Source organism: Anomaloglossus baeobatrachus, unplaced genomic scaffold (genome assembly GCF_048569485.1).
Source record: "Anomaloglossus baeobatrachus isolate aAnoBae1 unplaced genomic scaffold, aAnoBae1.hap1 Scaffold_226, whole genome shotgun sequence".
Classification (NCBI taxonomy): Eukaryota; Metazoa; Chordata; class Amphibia; order Anura; family Aromobatidae; genus Anomaloglossus; species Anomaloglossus baeobatrachus.
In genome coordinates, this window is record NW_027442000.1 from 38,966 (window position 1) to 55,823 (window position 16,858).

A 16,858-nucleotide genomic window follows, 5' to 3' on the forward strand; every position below is an offset into this window, starting at 1 on the left:
TGAAGAGACGGAACACTGGCGGCTTGTCACAATGCCCCCCGATGACATCACAATAGCGCTGCTGCCTAGAAAACAAGCTGCGCAGAAGAAGTTGTTCTTTGGGTGGGAGGGTGGGCTAGTGGAAGGAGGGGGCAATCTCTTTTTTTCCCGGGTGGTAGGGGGATGACAGGAGAAGGGAAGCGGGTGGTGAGAAAGGTACAGAGGGCAGGGTTTGGGGGCTGGGAAGGAAAGGGAAAAGATTAGGGTTTGGGGATGATGAAAGGGCTTTCTACGGGTAAGGATGGCAAAGGGTGGCAGTGACGGAAAGTCAGGCAACCTGTCCTGTCCGTCTTTTTGTATCGTGAATTGGAAAGACTGCAAGGGGGAGGGGAGTTGCTTGCGCCCTAAAGGAGGAGTTATTCAGATTCATTGCAGTGGGCGGCGGCTGCAAAACGCACCATTCTTCTTGTTTTGGCTCTGCAAAGCAGCCTTTTCAAGGGTTGGCTTGGGTGACAAAATGTCTTGTGTAGGCGTGGGTTTGTCTCCCTCTCGCTCTCTCTCCCTAAGATGTGTCCGGCATAGGCCAGGGTGCCACTCGAGGCCCAAACCAATTCTGGTTATCGCTTCTCGGCCTTTTGGCTAAGATCAAGTGTAGTATCTGTTCTTATCAGTTTAATATCTGATACGTCCCCTATCTGGGGACCATATATTAAATGGATTTTTAGAACAGGGAGATGGAAAAAGAGCTTGCTCTGTCCACTCCACGCATTGACCTGGTATTGCAGTACCTCCAGGAACGGTGCACCCCTTCTTAACCCAGTTTCCAAAAGCAGAACTCAATTCACCTGATTCATATTAGCCCGATTTAATGAATTGGAAGAAAGCATACGTCTTCATATGCACCTCAATTTGGCCCATTCACTTTTCACACTTCCTCCTTTTGTTTTTTATCTTTCACACTTTTGACTTTCTTTATTCATCCAAATAGCAAACTCATCACCACTCAACCTGACCAACTCGGCTATGTCCCCGTGCTGCAGTTCTCTGTCTTATCTAGATCATTTGCAATTGAATGGAATAGATCCCTTTTGGACAAAGTGGATTCACCTGCTGCTGCAGTGACCACAGGTGTGATAACATCTAGAATTGGCATCTGGTGCGATCTCTCCGCTTCCACTCCAAAGAAAGTTACCTGTTTATTCCTATCATGCATTGGTTTTTGGGGTTTTCTTTGAGTAATGATGATCTCTTTAGTAGTCTGTTGGCGCCCTCTCCTGGAGGAATAGTTTGCTTGCTCTTGGACATTCTAAAAGAGAGGTCATGATAGACATTGAGCTTCTGAGCTCAATTGGGGACAGTCATGGGTGATGAATGTTTGCAACCTACTGCGAAGCCTCATACCGCAATATAAGGAACGTCAAATACTAAGAAAGGGCGGCCTATGAAAGAATTACTACTTTCAATAAGTACACTTAAACGGCTAATTGGGAATAGAAAAACTGTAAAAAGCCCTCTGAGAAAGCCCCCCTCTAACCTTTGATAGTAAGCTTTTCTGTAGTCTGCCTGTTGATGTATTTTCCGTTTGAACTGTGCACAACATGAAGAGACGGAACACTGGCGGCTTGTCACAATGCCCCCCGATGACATCACAATAGCGCTGCTGCCTAGAAAACAAGCTGCGCAGAAGAAGTTGTTCTTTGGGTGGGAGGGTGGGCTAGTGGAAGGAGGGGGCAATCTCTTTTTTTCCCGGGTGGTAGGGGGATGACAGGAGAAGGGAAGCGGGTGGTGAGAAAGGTACAGAGGGCAGGGTTTGGGGGCTGGGAAGGAAAGGGAAAAGATTAGGGTTTGGGGATGATGAAAGGGCTTTCTACGGGTAAGGATGGCAAAGGGTGGCAGTGACGGAAAGTCAGGCAACCTGTCCTGTCCGTCTTTTTGTATCGTGAATTGGAAAGACTGCAAGGGGGAGGGGAGTTGCTTGCGCCCTAAAGGAGGAGTTATTCAGATTCATTGCAGTGGGCGGCGGCTGCAAAACGCACCATTCTTCTTGTTTTGGCTCTGCAAAGCAGCCTTTTCAAGGGTTGGCTTGGGTGACAAAATGTCTTGTGTAGGCGTGGGTTTGTCTCCCTCTCGCTCTCTCTCCCTAAGATGTGTCCGGCATAGGCCAGGGTGCCACTCGAGGCCCAAACCAATTCTGGTTATCGCTTCTCGGCCTTTTGGCTAAGATCAAGTGTAGTATCGTTCGAAAAGGTGGTTTAAGGCTCCGGCCACCTTAGTACAATGATGCAATGCACACTGGAAGGTTGCGCTTGTTAGTACTTTGGGAGGATAGTATATCCATCTAGAGGAAACCATGGCCCTACCAGGATCGAGGCTATTAGACTGAGTAAGTGTGGGGGCTATGGTGCAATGTGCCCCAGGATTGACGACCCTGGAGTGAGTCTGAGCTTGCTGGCTTGGGACCCCGGCGAGCCTTGGGCTCTGTAGCACACCGTACCTTGCCCTTTCATACTTTCTGAGCATATTGCTCTATCCCGGCCTTCTGGCTAGGAAGGGAAATTTTTATAATCATGGTCGGAGGTCCGTTCAGCTTTGGGCTGAGAAACCAACACCCGGTTGGAGGTCCGGGTCAGCTTTGGCTGAGAAACCAACACCCGGTTGGAGGTCCGGGTCAGCTTCGGCTGAGAAACCAACACCCGGTTGGAGGTCCGGGTCAGCTTCGGCTGAGAAACCAACACCCGGTTGGAGGTCCGGGTCAGCTTCGGCTGAGAAACCAACACCCGGTTGGAGGTCCGGTTAGCCTTGGGCTGAGAAACCAACACCGGTTGACGGTCCGGGCAGTTTCGGCTGCGAAACCAACAACTAGTAGCTCTCTACTCCACTTGGGTAAGATGCCTGGGTGGACGCTGGGAGCAACGACAAGGCTCAACCAGGCTTCGGCTTGGGGGAGCACCGAAGATCCCTGACCCTTGCTGTGGCCTTCTGGCTCGGAGGGACGGGGTTGATTTTTGGGGACCCTCTCCTCACGGAGGGGTCCACACGAATCCTAGCCTTTGCACTGTTTTTGGTGTGACTTCGGTCATGCATTTTTTGCGGTGCTTTGGAAAGCTTCATTAAATCAAAAATCTGTTCTTATCAGTTTAATATCTGATACGTCCCCTATCTGGGGACCATATATTAAATGGATTTTTAGAACAGGGAGATGGAAAAAGAGCTTGCTCTGTCCACTCCACGCATTGACCTGGTATTGCAGTACCTCCAGGAACGGTGCACCCCTTCTTAACCCAGTTTCCAAAAGCAGAACTCAATTCACCTGATTCATATTAGCCCGATTTAATGAATTGGAAGAAAGCATACGTCTTCATATGCACCTCAATTTGGCCCATTCACTTTTCACACTTCCTCCTTTTGTTTTTTATCTTTCACACTTTTGACTTTCTTTATTCATCCAAATAGCAAACTCATCACCACTCAACCTGACCAACTCGGCTATGTCCCCGTGCTGCAGTTCTCTGTCTTATCTAGATCATTTGCAATTGAATGGAATAGATCCCTTTTGGACAAAGTGGATTCACCTGCTGCTGCAGTGACCACAGGTGTGATAACATCTAGAATTGGCATCTGGTGCGATCTCTCCGCTTCCACTCCAAAGAAAGTTACCTGTTTATTCCTATCATGCATTGGTTTTTGGGGTTTTCTTTGAGTAATGATGATCTCTTTAGTAGTCTGTTGGCGCCCTCTCCTGGAGGAATAGTTTGCTTGCTCTTGGACATTCTAAAAGAGAGGTCATGATAGACATTGAGCTTCTGAGCTCAATTGGGGACAGTCATGGGTGATGAATGTTTGCAACCTACTGCGAAGCCTCATACCGCAATATAAGGAACGTCAAATACTAAGAAAGGGCGGCCTATGAAAGAATTACTACTTTCAATAAGTACACTTAAACGGCTAATTGGGAATAGAAAAACTGTAAAAAGCCCTCTGAGAAAGCCCCCCTCTAACCTTTGATAGTAAGCTTTTCTGTAGTCTGCCTGTTGATGTATTTTCCGTTTGAACTGTGCACAACATGAAGAGACGGAACACTGGCGGCTTGTCACAATGCCCCCCGATGACATCACAATAGCGCTGCTGCCTAGAAAACAAGCTGCGCAGAAGAAGTTGTTCTTTGGGTGGGAGGGTGGGCTAGTGGAAGGAGGGGGCAATCTCTTTTTTTCCCGGGTGGTAGGGGGATGACAGGAGAAGGGAAGCGGGTGGTGAGAAAGGTACAGAGGGCAGGGTTTGGGGGCTGGGAAGGAAAGGGAAAAGATTAGGGTTTGGGGATGATGAAAGGGCTTTCTACGGGTAAGGATGGCAAAGGGTGGCAGTGACGGAAAGTCAGGCAACCTGTCCTGTCCGTCTTTTTGTATCGTGAATTGGAAAGACTGCAAGGGGGAGGGGAGTTGCTTGCGCCCTAAAGGAGGAGTTATTCAGATTCATTGCAGTGGGCGGCGGCTGCAAAACGCACCATTCTTCTTGTTTTGGCTCTGCAAAGCAGCCTTTTCAAGGGTTGGCTTGGGTGACAAAATGTCTTGTGTAGGCGTGGGTTTGTCTCCCTCTCGCTCTCTCTCCCTAAGATGTGTCCGGCATAGGCCAGGGTGCCACTCGAGGCCCAAACCAATTCTGGTTATCGCTTCTCGGCCTTTTGGCTAAGATCAAGTGTAGTATCTGTTCTTATCAGTTTAATATCTGATACGTCCCCTATCTGGGGACCATATATTAAATGGATTTTTAGAACAGGGAGATGGAAAAAGAGCTTGCTCTGTCCACTCCACGCATTGACCTGGTATTGCAGTACCTCCAGGAACGGTGCACCCCTTCTTAACCCAGTTTCCAAAAGCAGAACTCAATTCACCTGATTCATATTAGCCCGATTTAATGAATTGGAAGAAAGCATACGTCTTCATATGCACCTCAATTTGGCCCATTCACTTTTCACACTTCCTCCTTTTGTTTTTTATCTTTCACACTTTTGACTTTCTTTATTCATCCAAATAGCAAACTCATCACCACTCAACCTGACCAACTCGGCTATGTCCCCGTGCTGCAGTTCTCTGTCTTATCTAGATCATTTGCAATTGAATGGAATAGATCCCTTTTGGACAAAGTGGATTCACCTGCTGCTGCAGTGACCACAGGTGTGATAACATCTAGAATTGGCATCTGGTGCGATCTCTCCGCTTCCACTCCAAAGAAAGTTACCTGTTTATTCCTATCATGCATTGGTTTTTGGGGTTTTCTTTGAGTAATGATGATCTCTTTAGTAGTCTGTTGGCGCCCTCTCCTGGAGGAATAGTTTGCTTGCTCTTGGACATTCTAAAAGAGAGGTCATGATAGACATTGAGCTTCTGAGCTCAATTGGGGACAGTCATGGGTGATGAATGTTTGCAACCTACTGCGAAGCCTCATACCGCAATATAAGGAACGTCAAATACTAAGAAAGGGCGGCCTATGAAAGAATTACTACTTTCAATAAGTACACTTAAACGGCTAATTGGGAATAGAAAAACTGTAAAAAGCCCTCTGAGAAAGCCCCCCTCTAACCTTTGATAGTAAGCTTTTCTGTAGTCTGCCTGTTGATGTATTTTCCGTTTGAACTGTGCACAACATGAAGAGACGGAACACTGGCGGCTTGTCACAATGCCCCCCGATGACATCACAATAGCGCTGCTGCCTAGAAAACAAGCTGCGCAGAAGAAGTTGTTCTTTGGGTGGGAGGGTGGGCTAGTGGAAGGAGGGGGCAATCTCTTTTTTTCCCGGGTGGTAGGGGGATGACAGGAGAAGGGAAGCGGGTGGTGAGAAAGGTACAGAGGGCAGGGTTTGGGGGCTGGGAAGGAAAGGGAAAAGATTAGGGTTTGGGGATGATGAAAGGGCTTTCTACGGGTAAGGATGGCAAAGGGTGGCAGTGACGGAAAGTCAGGCAACCTGTCCTGTCCGTCTTTTTGTATCGTGAATTGGAAAGACTGCAAGGGGGAGGGGAGTTGCTTGCGCCCTAAAGGAGGAGTTATTCAGATTCATTGCAGTGGGCGGCGGCTGCAAAACGCACCATTCTTCTTGTTTTGGCTCTGCAAAGCAGCCTTTTCAAGGGTTGGCTTGGGTGACAAAATGTCTTGTGTAGGCGTGGGTTTGTCTCCCTCTCGCTCTCTCTCCCTAAGATGTGTCCGGCATAGGCCAGGGTGCCACTCGAGGCCCAAACCAATTCTGGTTATCGCTTCTTGGCCTTTTGGCTAAGATCAAGTGTAGTATCTGTGAGGCTCGGCAGATGCAATGCACACTGGAAGGTTGCGCTTGCTAGTACTCTTGATGTATAGTATATTCATCTAGAGGAAAACATGGCCCTACCAGGATCGAGGCTATTAGACTGAGTAAGTGTGGGGGCTATGGTGCAATGTGCCCCAGGATTGACGACCCTGGAGTGAGTCTGAGCTTGCTGGCTTGGGACCCCGGCGAGCCTTGGGCTCTGTAGCACACCGTACCTTGCCCTTTCATACTTTCTGAGCATATTGCTCTATCCCGGCCTTCTGGCTAGGAAGGGAAATTTTTATAATCATGGTCGGAGGTCCGTTCAGCTTTGGGCTGAGAAACCAACACCCGGTTGGAGGTCCGGGTCAGCTTCGGCTGAGAAACCAACACCCGGTTGGAGGTCCGGGTCAGCTTCGGCTGAGAAACCAACACCCGGTTGGAGGTCCGGGTCAGCTTCGGCTGAGAAACCAACACCCGGTTGGAGGTCCGGTTAGCCTTGGGCTGAGAAACCAACACCGGTTGACGGTCCGGGCAGTTTCGGCTGCGAAACCAACAACTAGTAGCTCTCTACTCCACTTGGGTAAGATGCCTGGGTGGACGCTGGGAGCAACGACAAGGCTCAACCAGGCTTCGGCTTGGGGGAGCACCGAAGATCCCTGACCCTTGCTGTGGCCTTCTGGCTCGGAGGAACGGGGTTGATTTTTGGGGACCCTCTCCTCACGGAGGGGTCCACACGAATCCTAGCCTTTGCACTGTTTTTGGTGTGACTTCGGTCATGCATTTTTTGCGGTGCTTTGGAAAGCTTCATTAAATCAAAAATCTGTTCTTATCAGTTTAATATCTGATACGTCCCCTATCTGGGGACCATATATTAAATGGATTTTTAGAACAGGGAGATGGAAAAAGAGCTTGCTCTGTCCACTCCACGCATTGACCTGGTATTGCAGTACCTCCAGGAACGGTGCACCCCTTCTTAACCCAGTTTCCAAAAGCAGAACTCAATTCACCTGATTCATATTAGCCCGATTTAATGAATTGGAAGAAAGCATACGTCTTCATATGCACCTCAATTTGGCCCATTCACTTTTCACACTTCCTCCTTTTGTTTTTTATCTTTCACACTTTTGACTTTCTTTATTCATCCAAATAGCAAACTCATCACCACTCAACCTGACCAACTCGGCTATGTCCCCGTGCTGCAGTTCTCTGTCTTATCTAGATCATTTGCAATTGAATGGAATAGATCCCTTTTGGACAAAGTGGATTCACCTGCTGCTGCAGTGACCACAGGTGTGATAACATCTAGAATTGGCATCTGGTGCGATCTCTCCGCTTCCACTCCAAAGAAAGTTACCTGTTTATTCCTATCATGCATTGGTTTTTGGGGTTTTCTTTGAGTAATGATGATCTCTTTAGTAGTCTGTTGGCGCCCTCTCCTGGAGGAATAGTTTGCTTGCTCTTGGACATTCTAAAAGAGAGGTCATGATAGACATTGAGCTTCTGAGCTCAATTGGGGACAGTCATGGGTGATGAATGTTTGCAACCTACTGCGAAGCCTCATACCGCAATATAAGGAACGTCAAATACTAAGAAAGGGCGGCCTATGAAAGAATTACTACTTTCAATAAGTACACTTAAACGGCTAATTGGGAATAGAAAAACTGTAAAAAGCCCTCTGAGAAAGCCCCCCTCTAACCTTTGATAGTAAGCTTTTCTGTAGTCTGCCTGTTGATGTATTTTCCGTTTGAACTGTGCACAACATGAAGAGACGGAACACTGGCGGCTTGTCACAATGCCCCCCGATGACATCACAATAGCGCTGCTGCCTAGAAAACAAGCTGCGCAGAAGAAGTTGTTCTTTGGGTGGGAGGGTGGGCTAGTGGAAGGAGGGGGCAATCTCTTTTTTTCCCGGGTGGTAGGGGGATGACAGGAGAAGGGAAGCGGGTGGTGAGAAAGGTACAGAGGGCAGGGTTTGGGGGCTGGGAAGGAAAGGGAAAAGATTAGGGTTTGGGGATGATGAAAGGGCTTTCTACGGGTAAGGATGGCAAAGGGTGGCAGTGACGGAAAGTCAGGCAACCTGTCCTGTCCGTCTTTTTGTATCGTGAATTGGAAAGACTGCAAGGGGGAGGGGAGTTGCTTGCGCCCTAAAGGAGGAGTTATTCAGATTCATTGCAGTGGGCGGCGGCTGCAAAACGCACCATTCTTCTTGTTTTGGCTCTGCAAAGCAGCCTTTTCAAGGGTTGGCTTGGGTGACAAAATGTCTTGTGTAGGCGTGGGTTTGTCTCCCTCTCGCTCTCTCTCCCTAAGATGTGTCCGGCATAGGCCAGGGTGCCACTCGAGGCCCAAACCAATTCTGGTTATCGCTTCTTGGCCTTTTGGCTAAGATCAAGTGTAGTGTTGTTCGAAGAGGTGGTTTAAGCTCCAGGCCACCTTAGTACAATGATACAATGCACACTGGAAGGTTGCGCTTGCTAGTACTCTGGGTGGATAGTATATTCATCTAGAGGAAAACATGGCCCTACCAGGATCGAGGCTATTAGACTGAGTAAGGGTGGGGGGCTATGGTACAACGTGCCCCAGGACTGACGACCCTGGAGTGAGTCTGAGCTTGCTGGCTTGGGACCCCGGCAAGCCTTGGGCTCTGTAGCACACCGTACCTTGCCTTTTCATACTTTTTGAGCATATTACCCTATCCCGGCCTTCTGGCTAGGAAGGGAAATTTTTATAATCCCGGTCGGAGGTCTGGTCAGCTTTGGGCTGAGAAACTAACACCCGGTTGGAGGTCTGGGTCAGCTTCGGCTGAGAAACCAACACCCGGTTGGAGGTCTGGGTCAGCTTCGGCTGAGAAACCAACACCCGGTTGGAGGTCCGGTTAGCCTTGGGCTGAGAAACCAACACCGGTTGACGGTCCGGGCAGTTTCGGCTGCGAAACCAACAACTAGTAGCTCTCTACTCCACTTGGGTAAGATGCCTGGGTGGACGCTGGGAGCAACGACAAGGCTCAACCAGGCTTCGGCTTGGGGGAGCACCGAAGATCCCTGACCCTTGCTGTGGCCTTCTGGCTCGGAGGGACGGGGTTGATTTTTGGGGACCCTCTCCTCACGGTGGGGTCCACACGAATCCTAGCCTTTGCACTGTTTTTGGTGTGACTTCGGTCATGCATTTTTTGTGGTGCTTTGGAAAGCTTCATTAAATCAAAAAATCTGTTCTTATCAGTTTAATATCTGATACGTCCCCTATCTGGGGACCATATATTAAATGGATTTTTAGAACAGGGAGATGGAAAAAGAGCTTGCTCTGTCCACTCCACGCATTGACCTGGTATTGCAGTACCTCCAGGAACGGTGCACCCCTTCTTAACCCAGTTTCCAAAAGCAGAACTCAATTCACCTGATTCATATTAGCCCGATTTAATGAATTGGAAGAAAGCATACGTCTTCATATGCACCTCAATTTGGCCCATTCACTTTTCACACTTCCTCCTTTTGTTTTTTATCTTTCACACTTTTGACTTTCTTTATTCATCCAAATAGCAAACTCATCACCACTCAACCTGACCAACTCGGCTATGTCCCCGTGCTGCAGTTCTCTGTCTTATCTAGATCATTTGCAATTGAATGGAATAGATCCCTTTTGGACAAAGTGGATTCACCTGCTGCTGCAGTGACCACAGGTGTGATAACATCTAGAATTGGCATCTGGTGCGATCTCTCCGCTTCCACTCCAAAGAAAGTTACCTGTTTATTCCTATCATGCATTGGTTTTTGGGGTTTTCTTTGAGTAATGATGATCTCTTTAGTAGTCTGTTGGCGCCCTCTCCTGGAGGAATAGTTTGCTTGCTCTTGGACATTCTAAAAGAGAGGTCATGATAGACATTGAGCTTCTGAGCTCAATTGGGGACAGTCATGGGTGATGAATGTTTGCAACCTACTGCGAAGCCTCATACCGCAATATAAGGAACGTCAAATACTAAGAAAGGGCGGCCTATGAAAGAATTACTACTTTCAATAAGTACACTTAAACGGCTAATTGGGAATAGAAAAACTGTAAAAAGCCCTCTGAGAAAGCCCCCCTCTAACCTTTGATAGTAAGCTTTTCTGTAGTCTGCCTGTTGATGTATTTTCCGTTTGAACTGTGCACAACATGAAGAGACGGAACACTGGCGGCTTGTCACAATGCCCCCCGATGACATCACAATAGCGCTGCTGCCTAGAAAACAAGCTGCGCAGAAGAAGTTGTTCTTTGGGTGGGAGGGTGGGCTAGTGGAAGGAGGGGGCAATCTCTTTTTTTCCCGGGTGGTAGGGGGATGACAGGAGAAGGGAAGCGGGTGGTGAGAAAGGTACAGAGGGCAGGGTTTGGGGGCTGGGAAGGAAAGGGAAAAGATTAGGGTTTGGGGATGATGAAAGGGCTTTCTACGGGTAAGGATGGCAAAGGGTGGCAGTGACGGAAAGTCAGGCAACCTGTCCTGTCCGTCTTTTTGTATCGTGAATTGGAAAGACTGCAAGGGGGAGGGGAGTTGCTTGCGCCCTAAAGGAGGAGTTATTCAGATTCATTGCAGTGGGCGGCGGCTGCAAAACGCACCATTCTTCTTGTTTTGGCTCTGCAAAGCAGCCTTTTCAAGGGTTGGCTTGGGTGACAAAATGTCTTGTGTAGGCGTGGGTTTGTCTCCCTCTCGCTCTCTCTCCCTAAGATGTGTCCGGCATAGGCCAGGGTGCCACTCGAGGCCCAAACCAATTCTGGTTATCGCTTCTCGGCCTTTTGGCTAAGATCAAGTGTAGTATCTGTTCTTATCAGTTTAATATCTGATACGTCCCCTATCTGGGGACCATATATTAAATGGATTTTTAGAACAGGGAGATGGAAAAAGAGCTTGCTCTGTCCACTCCACGCATTGACCTGGTATTGCAGTACCTCCAGGAACGGTGCACCCCTTCTTAACCCAGTTTCCAAAAGCAGAACTCAATTCACCTGATTCATATTAGCCCGATTTAATGAATTGGAAGAAAGCATACGTCTTCATATGCACCTCAATTTGGCCCATTCACTTTTCACACTTCCTCCTTTTGTTTTTTATCTTTCACACTTTTGACTTTCTTTATTCATCCAAATAGCAAACTCATCACCACTCAACCTGACCAACTCGGCTATGTCCCCGTGCTGCAGTTCTCTGTCTTATCTAGATCATTTGCAATTGAATGGAATAGATCCCTTTTGGACAAAGTGGATTCACTTGCTGCTGCAGTGACCACAGGTGTGATAACATCTAGAATTGGCATCTGGTGCGATCTCTCCGCTTCCACTCCAAAGAAAGTTACCTGTTTATTCCTATCATGCATTGGTTTTTGGGGTTTTCTTTGAGTAATGATGATCTCTTTAGTAGTCTGTTGGCGCCCTCTCCTGGAGGAATAGTTTGCTTGCTCTTGGACATTCTAAAAGAGAGGTCATGATAGACATTGAGCTTCTGAGCTCAATTGGGGACAGTCATGGGTGATGAATGTTTGCAACCTACTGCGAAGCCTCATACCGCAATATAAGGAACGTCAAATACTAAGAAAGGGCGGCCTATGAAAGAATTACTACTTTCAATAAGTACACTTAAACGGCTAATTGGGAATAGAAAAACTGTAAAAAGCCCTCTGAGAAAGCCCCCCTCTAACCTTTGATAGTAAGCTTTTCTGTAGTCTGCCTGTTGATGTATTTTCCGTTTGAACTGTGCACAACATGAAGAGACGGAACACTGGCGGCTTGTCACAATGCCCCCCGATGACATCACAATAGCGCTGCTGCCTAGAAAACAAGCTGCGCAGAAGAAGTTGTTCTTTGGGTGGGAGGGTGGGCTAGTGGAAGGAGGGGGCAATCTCTTTTTTTCCCGGGTGGTAGGGGGATGACAGGAGAAGGGAAGCGGGTGGTGAGAAAGGTACAGAGGGCAGGGTTTGGGGGCTGGGAAGGAAAGGGAAAAGATTAGGGTTTGGGGATGATGAAAGGGCTTTCTACGGGTAAGGATGGCAAAGGGTGGCAGTGACGGAAAGTCAGGCAACCTGTCCTGTCCGTCTTTTTGTATCGTGAATTGGAAAGACTGCAAGGGGGAGGGGAGTTGCTTGCGCCCTAAAGGAGGAGTTATTCAGATTCATTGCAGTGGGCGGCGGCTGCAAAACGCACCATTCTTCTTGTTTTGGCTCTGCAAAGCAGCCTTTTCAAGGGTTGGCTTGGGTGACAAAATGTCTTGTGTAGGCGTGGGTTTGTCTCCCTCTCGCTCTCTCTCCCTAAGATGTGTCCGGCATAGGCCAGGGTGCCACTCGAGGCCCAAACCAATTCTGGTTATCGCTTCTCGGCCTTTTGGCTAAGATCAAGTGTAGTATCTGTTCTTATCAGTTTAATATCTGATACGTCCCCTATCTGGGGACCATATATTAAATGGATTTTTAGAACAGGGAGATGGAAAAAGAGCTTGCTCTGTCCACTCCACGCATTGACCTGGTATTGCAGTACCTCCAGGAACGGTGCACCCCTTCTTAACCCAGTTTCCAAAAGCAGAACTCAATTCACCTGATTCATATTAGCCCGATTTAATGAATTGGAAGAAAGCATACGTCTTCATATGCACCTCAATTTGGCCCATTCACTTTTCACACTTCCTCCTTTTGTTTTTTATCTTTCACACTTTTGACTTTCTTTATTCATCCAAATAGCAAACTCATCACCACTCAACCTGACCAACTCGGCTATGTCCCCGTGCTGCAGTTCTCTGTCTTATCTAGATCATTTGCAATTGAATGGAATAGATCCCTTTTGGACAAAGTGGATTCACCTGCTGCTGCAGTGACCACAGGTGTGATAACATCTAGAATTGGCATCTGGTGCGATCTCTCCGCTTCCACTCCAAAGAAAGTTACCTGTTTATTCCTATCATGCATTGGTTTTTGGGGTTTTCTTTGAGTAATGATGATCTCTTTAGTAGTCTGTTGGCGCCCTCTCCTGGAGGAATAGTTTGCTTGCTCTTGGACATTCTAAAAGAGAGGTCATGATAGACATTGAGCTTCTGAGCTCAATTGGGGACAGTCATGGGTGATGAATGTTTGCAACCTACTGCGAAGCCTCATACCGCAATATAAGGAACGTCAAATACTAAGAAAGGGCGGCCTATGAAAGAATTACTACTTTCAATAAGTACACTTAAACGGCTAATTGGGAATAGAAAAACTGTAAAAAGCCCTCTGAGAAAGCCCCCCTCTAACCTTTGATAGTAAGCTTTTCTGTAGTCTGCCTGTTGATGTATTTTCCGTTTGAACTGTGCACAACATGAAGAGACGGAACACTGGCGGCTTGTCACAATGCCCCCCGATGACATCACAATAGCGCTGCTGCCTAGAAAACAAGCTGCGCAGAAGAAGTTGTTCTTTGGGTGGGAGGGTGGGCTAGTGGAAGGAGGGGGCAATCTCTTTTTTTCCCGGGTGGTAGGGGGATGACAGGAGAAGGGAAGCGGGTGGTGAGAAAGGTACAGAGGGCAGGGTTTGGGGGCTGGGAAGGAAAGGGAAAAGATTAGGGTTTGGGGATGATGAAAGGGCTTTCTACGGGTAAGGATGGCAAAGGGTGGCAGTGACGGAAAGTCAGGCAACCTGTCCTGTCCGTCTTTTTGTATCGTGAATTGGAAAGACTGCAAGGGGGAGGGGAGTTGCTTGCGCCCTAAAGGAGGAGTTATTCAGATTCATTGCAGTGGGCGGCGGCTGCAAAACGCACCATTCTTCTTGTTTTGGCTCTGCAAAGCAGCCTTTTCAAGGGTTGGCTTGGGTGACAAAATGTCTTGTGTAGGCGTGGGTTTGTCTCCCTCTCGCTCTCTCTCCCTAAGATGTGTCCGGCATAGGCCAGGGTGCCACTCGAGGCCCAAACCAATTCTGGTTATCGCTTCTCGGCCTTTTGGCTAAGATCAAGTGTAGTATCTGTTCTTATCAGTTTAATATCTGATACGTCCCCTATCTGGGGACCATATATTAAATGGATTTTTAGAACAGGGAGATGGAAAAAGAGCTTGCTCTGTCCACTCCACGCATTGACCTGGTATTGCAGTACCTCCAGGAACGGTGCACCCCTTCTTAACCCAGTTTCCAAAAGCAGAACTCAATTCACCTGATTCATATTAGCCCGATTTAATGAATTGGAAGAAAGCATACGTCTTCATATGCACCTCAATTTGGCCCATTCACTTTTCACACTTCCTCCTTTTGTTTTTTATCTTTCACACTTTTGACTTTCTTTATTCATCCAAATAGCAAACTCATCACCACTCAACCTGACCAACTCGGCTATGTCCCCGTGCTGCAGTTCTCTGTCTTATCTAGATCATTTGCAATTGAATGGAATAGATCCCTTTTGGACAAAGTGGATTCACCTGCTGCTGCAGTGACCACAGGTGTGATAACATCTAGAATTGGCATCTGGTGCGATCTCTCCGCTTCCACTCCAAAGAAAGTTACCTGTTTATTCCTATCATGCATTGGTTTTTGGGGTTTTCTTTGAGTAATGATGATCTCTTTAGTAGTCTGTTGGCGCCCTCTCCTGGAGGAATAGTTTGCTTGCTCTTGGACATTCTAAAAGAGAGGTCATGATAGACATTGAGCTTCTGAGCTCAATTGGGGACAGTCATGGGTGATGAATGTTTGCAACCTACTGCGAAGCCTCATACCGCAATATAAGGAACGTCAAATACTAAGAAAGGGCGGCCTATGAAAGAATTACTACTTTCAATAAGTACACTTAAACGGCTAATTGGGAATAGAAAAACTGTAAAAAGCCCTCTGAGAAAGCCCCCCTCTAACCTTTGATAGTAAGCTTTTCTGTAGTCTGCCTGTTGATGTATTTTCCGTTTGAACTGTGCACAACATGAAGAGACGGAACACTGGCGGCTTGTCACAATGCCCCCCGATGACATCACAATAGCGCTGCTGCCTAGAAAACAAGCTGCGCAGAAGAAGTTGTTCTTTGGGTGGGAGGGTGGGCTAGTGGAAGGAGGGGGCAATCTCTTTTTTTCCCGGGTGGTAGGGGGATGACAGGAGAAGGGAAGCGGGTGGTGAGAAAGGTACAGAGGGCAGGGTTTGGGGGCTGGGAAGGAAAGGGAAAAGATTAGGGTTTGGGGATGATGAAAGGGCTTTCTACGGGTAAGGATGGCAAAGGGTGGCAGTGACGGAAAGTCAGGCAACCTGTCCTGTCCGTCTTTTTGTATCGTGAATTGGAAAGACTGCAAGGGGGAGGGGAGTTGCTTGCGCCCTAAAGGAGGAGTTATTCAGATTCATTGCAGTGGGCGGCGGCTGCAAAACGCACCATTCTTCTTGTTTTGGCTCTGCAAAGCAGCCTTTTCAAGGGTTGGCTTGGGTGACAAAATGTCTTGTGTAGGCGTGGGTTTGTCTCCCTCTCGCTCTCTCTCCCTAAGATGTGTCCGGCATAGGCCAGGGTGCCACTCGAGGCCCAAACCAATTCTGGTTATCGCTTCTCGGCCTTTTGGCTAAGATCAAGTGTAGTATCTGTTCTTATCAGTTTAATATCTGATACGTCCCCTATCTGGGGACCATATATTAAATGGATTTTTAGAACAGGGAGATGGAAAAAGAGCTTGCTCTGTCCACTCCACGCATTGACCTGGTATTGCAGTACCTCCAGGAACGGTGCACCCCTTCTTAACCCAGTTTCCAAAAGCAGAACTCAATTCACCTGATTCATATTAGCCCGATTTAATGAATTGGAAGAAAGCATACGTCTTCATATGCACCTCAATTTGGCCCATTCACTTTTCACACTTCCTCCTTTTGTTTTTTATCTTTCACACTTTTGACTTTCTTTATTCATCCAAATAGCAAACTCATCACCACTCAACCTGACCAACTCGGCTATGTCCCCGTGCTGCAGTTCTCTGTCTTATCTAGATCATTTGCAATTGAATGGAATAGATCCCTTTTGGACAAAGTGGATTCACCTGCTGCTGCAGTGACCACAGGTGTGATAACATCTAGAATTGGCATCTGGTGCGATCTCTCCGCTTCCACTCCAAAGAAAGTTACCTGTTTATTCCTATCATGCATTGGTTTTTGGGGTTTTCTTTGAGTAATGATGATCTCTTTAGTAGTCTGTTGGCGCCCTCTCCTGGAGGAATAGTTTGCTTGCTCTTGGACATTCTAAAAGAGAGGTCATGATAGACATTGAGCTTCTGAGCTCAATTGGGGACAGTCATGGGTGATGAATGTTTGCAACCTACTGCGAAGCCTCATACCGCAATATAAGGAACGTCAAATACTAAGAAAGGGCGGCCTATGAAAGAATTACTACTTTCAATAAGTACACTTAAACGGCTAATTGGGAATAGAAAAACTGTAAAAAGCCCTCTGAGAAAGCCCCCCTCTAACCTTTGATAGTAAGCTTTTCTGTAGTCTGCCTGTTGATGTATTTTCCGTTTGAACTGTGCACAACATGAAGAGACGGAACACTGGCGGCTTGTCACAATGCCCCCCGATGACATCACAATAGCGCTGCTGCCTAGAAAACAAGCTGCGCAGAAGAAGTTGTTCTTTGGGTGGGAGGGTGGGCTAGTGGAAGGAGGGGGCAATCTCTTTTTTTC

At 47.6% G+C, this 16,858-nt stretch overlaps 9 non-coding genes and 2 pseudogenes across 9 annotated transcripts; all 11 read left to right on the forward strand.

The window, feature by feature from the left end:
* The first annotated feature begins 598 nt into the window (after positions 1 to 598).
* LOC142261604 (U2 spliceosomal RNA) lies at positions 599 to 789 on the forward strand. The gene has a single exon (XR_012729201.1). It is a non-coding gene; the product is annotated as a U2 spliceosomal RNA (small nuclear RNA).
* Positions 790 to 2,176: 1,387 nt separating this feature from the next.
* On the forward strand, positions 2,177 to 2,318 carry LOC142261598 (U2 spliceosomal RNA; annotated as a pseudogene).
* Positions 2,319 to 3,061: 743 nt separating this feature from the next.
* Positions 3,062 to 3,254, forward strand: LOC142261544 (U2 spliceosomal RNA). Its single transcript, XR_012729164.1, has one exon. It is a non-coding gene; the product is annotated as a U2 spliceosomal RNA (small nuclear RNA).
* A 1,387-nt stretch (positions 3,255 to 4,641) lies between these two features.
* Positions 4,642 to 4,832, forward strand: LOC142261606 (U2 spliceosomal RNA). The gene has a single exon (XR_012729202.1). It is a non-coding gene; the product is annotated as a U2 spliceosomal RNA (small nuclear RNA).
* Positions 4,833 to 6,219: 1,387 nt separating this feature from the next.
* On the forward strand, positions 6,220 to 6,346 carry LOC142261593 (U2 spliceosomal RNA; annotated as a pseudogene).
* A 688-nt stretch (positions 6,347 to 7,034) lies between these two features.
* LOC142261545 (U2 spliceosomal RNA) lies at positions 7,035 to 7,227 on the forward strand. Its single transcript, XR_012729165.1, has one exon. It is a non-coding gene; the product is annotated as a U2 spliceosomal RNA (small nuclear RNA).
* Positions 7,228 to 9,416: 2,189 nt separating this feature from the next.
* LOC142261552 (U2 spliceosomal RNA) lies at positions 9,417 to 9,610 on the forward strand. The gene has a single exon (XR_012729171.1). It is a non-coding gene; the product is annotated as a U2 spliceosomal RNA (small nuclear RNA).
* A 1,387-nt stretch (positions 9,611 to 10,997) lies between these two features.
* On the forward strand, positions 10,998 to 11,188 carry LOC142261607 (U2 spliceosomal RNA). The gene has a single exon (XR_012729203.1). It is a non-coding gene; the product is annotated as a U2 spliceosomal RNA (small nuclear RNA).
* A 1,387-nt stretch (positions 11,189 to 12,575) lies between these two features.
* Positions 12,576 to 12,766, forward strand: LOC142261608 (U2 spliceosomal RNA). Its single transcript, XR_012729204.1, has one exon. It is a non-coding gene; the product is annotated as a U2 spliceosomal RNA (small nuclear RNA).
* Positions 12,767 to 14,153: 1,387 nt separating this feature from the next.
* On the forward strand, positions 14,154 to 14,344 carry LOC142261609 (U2 spliceosomal RNA). Its single transcript, XR_012729205.1, has one exon. It is a non-coding gene; the product is annotated as a U2 spliceosomal RNA (small nuclear RNA).
* Positions 14,345 to 15,731: 1,387 nt separating this feature from the next.
* Positions 15,732 to 15,922, forward strand: LOC142261610 (U2 spliceosomal RNA). Its single transcript, XR_012729206.1, has one exon. It is a non-coding gene; the product is annotated as a U2 spliceosomal RNA (small nuclear RNA).
* Positions 15,923 to 16,858: the final 936 nt, after the last annotated feature.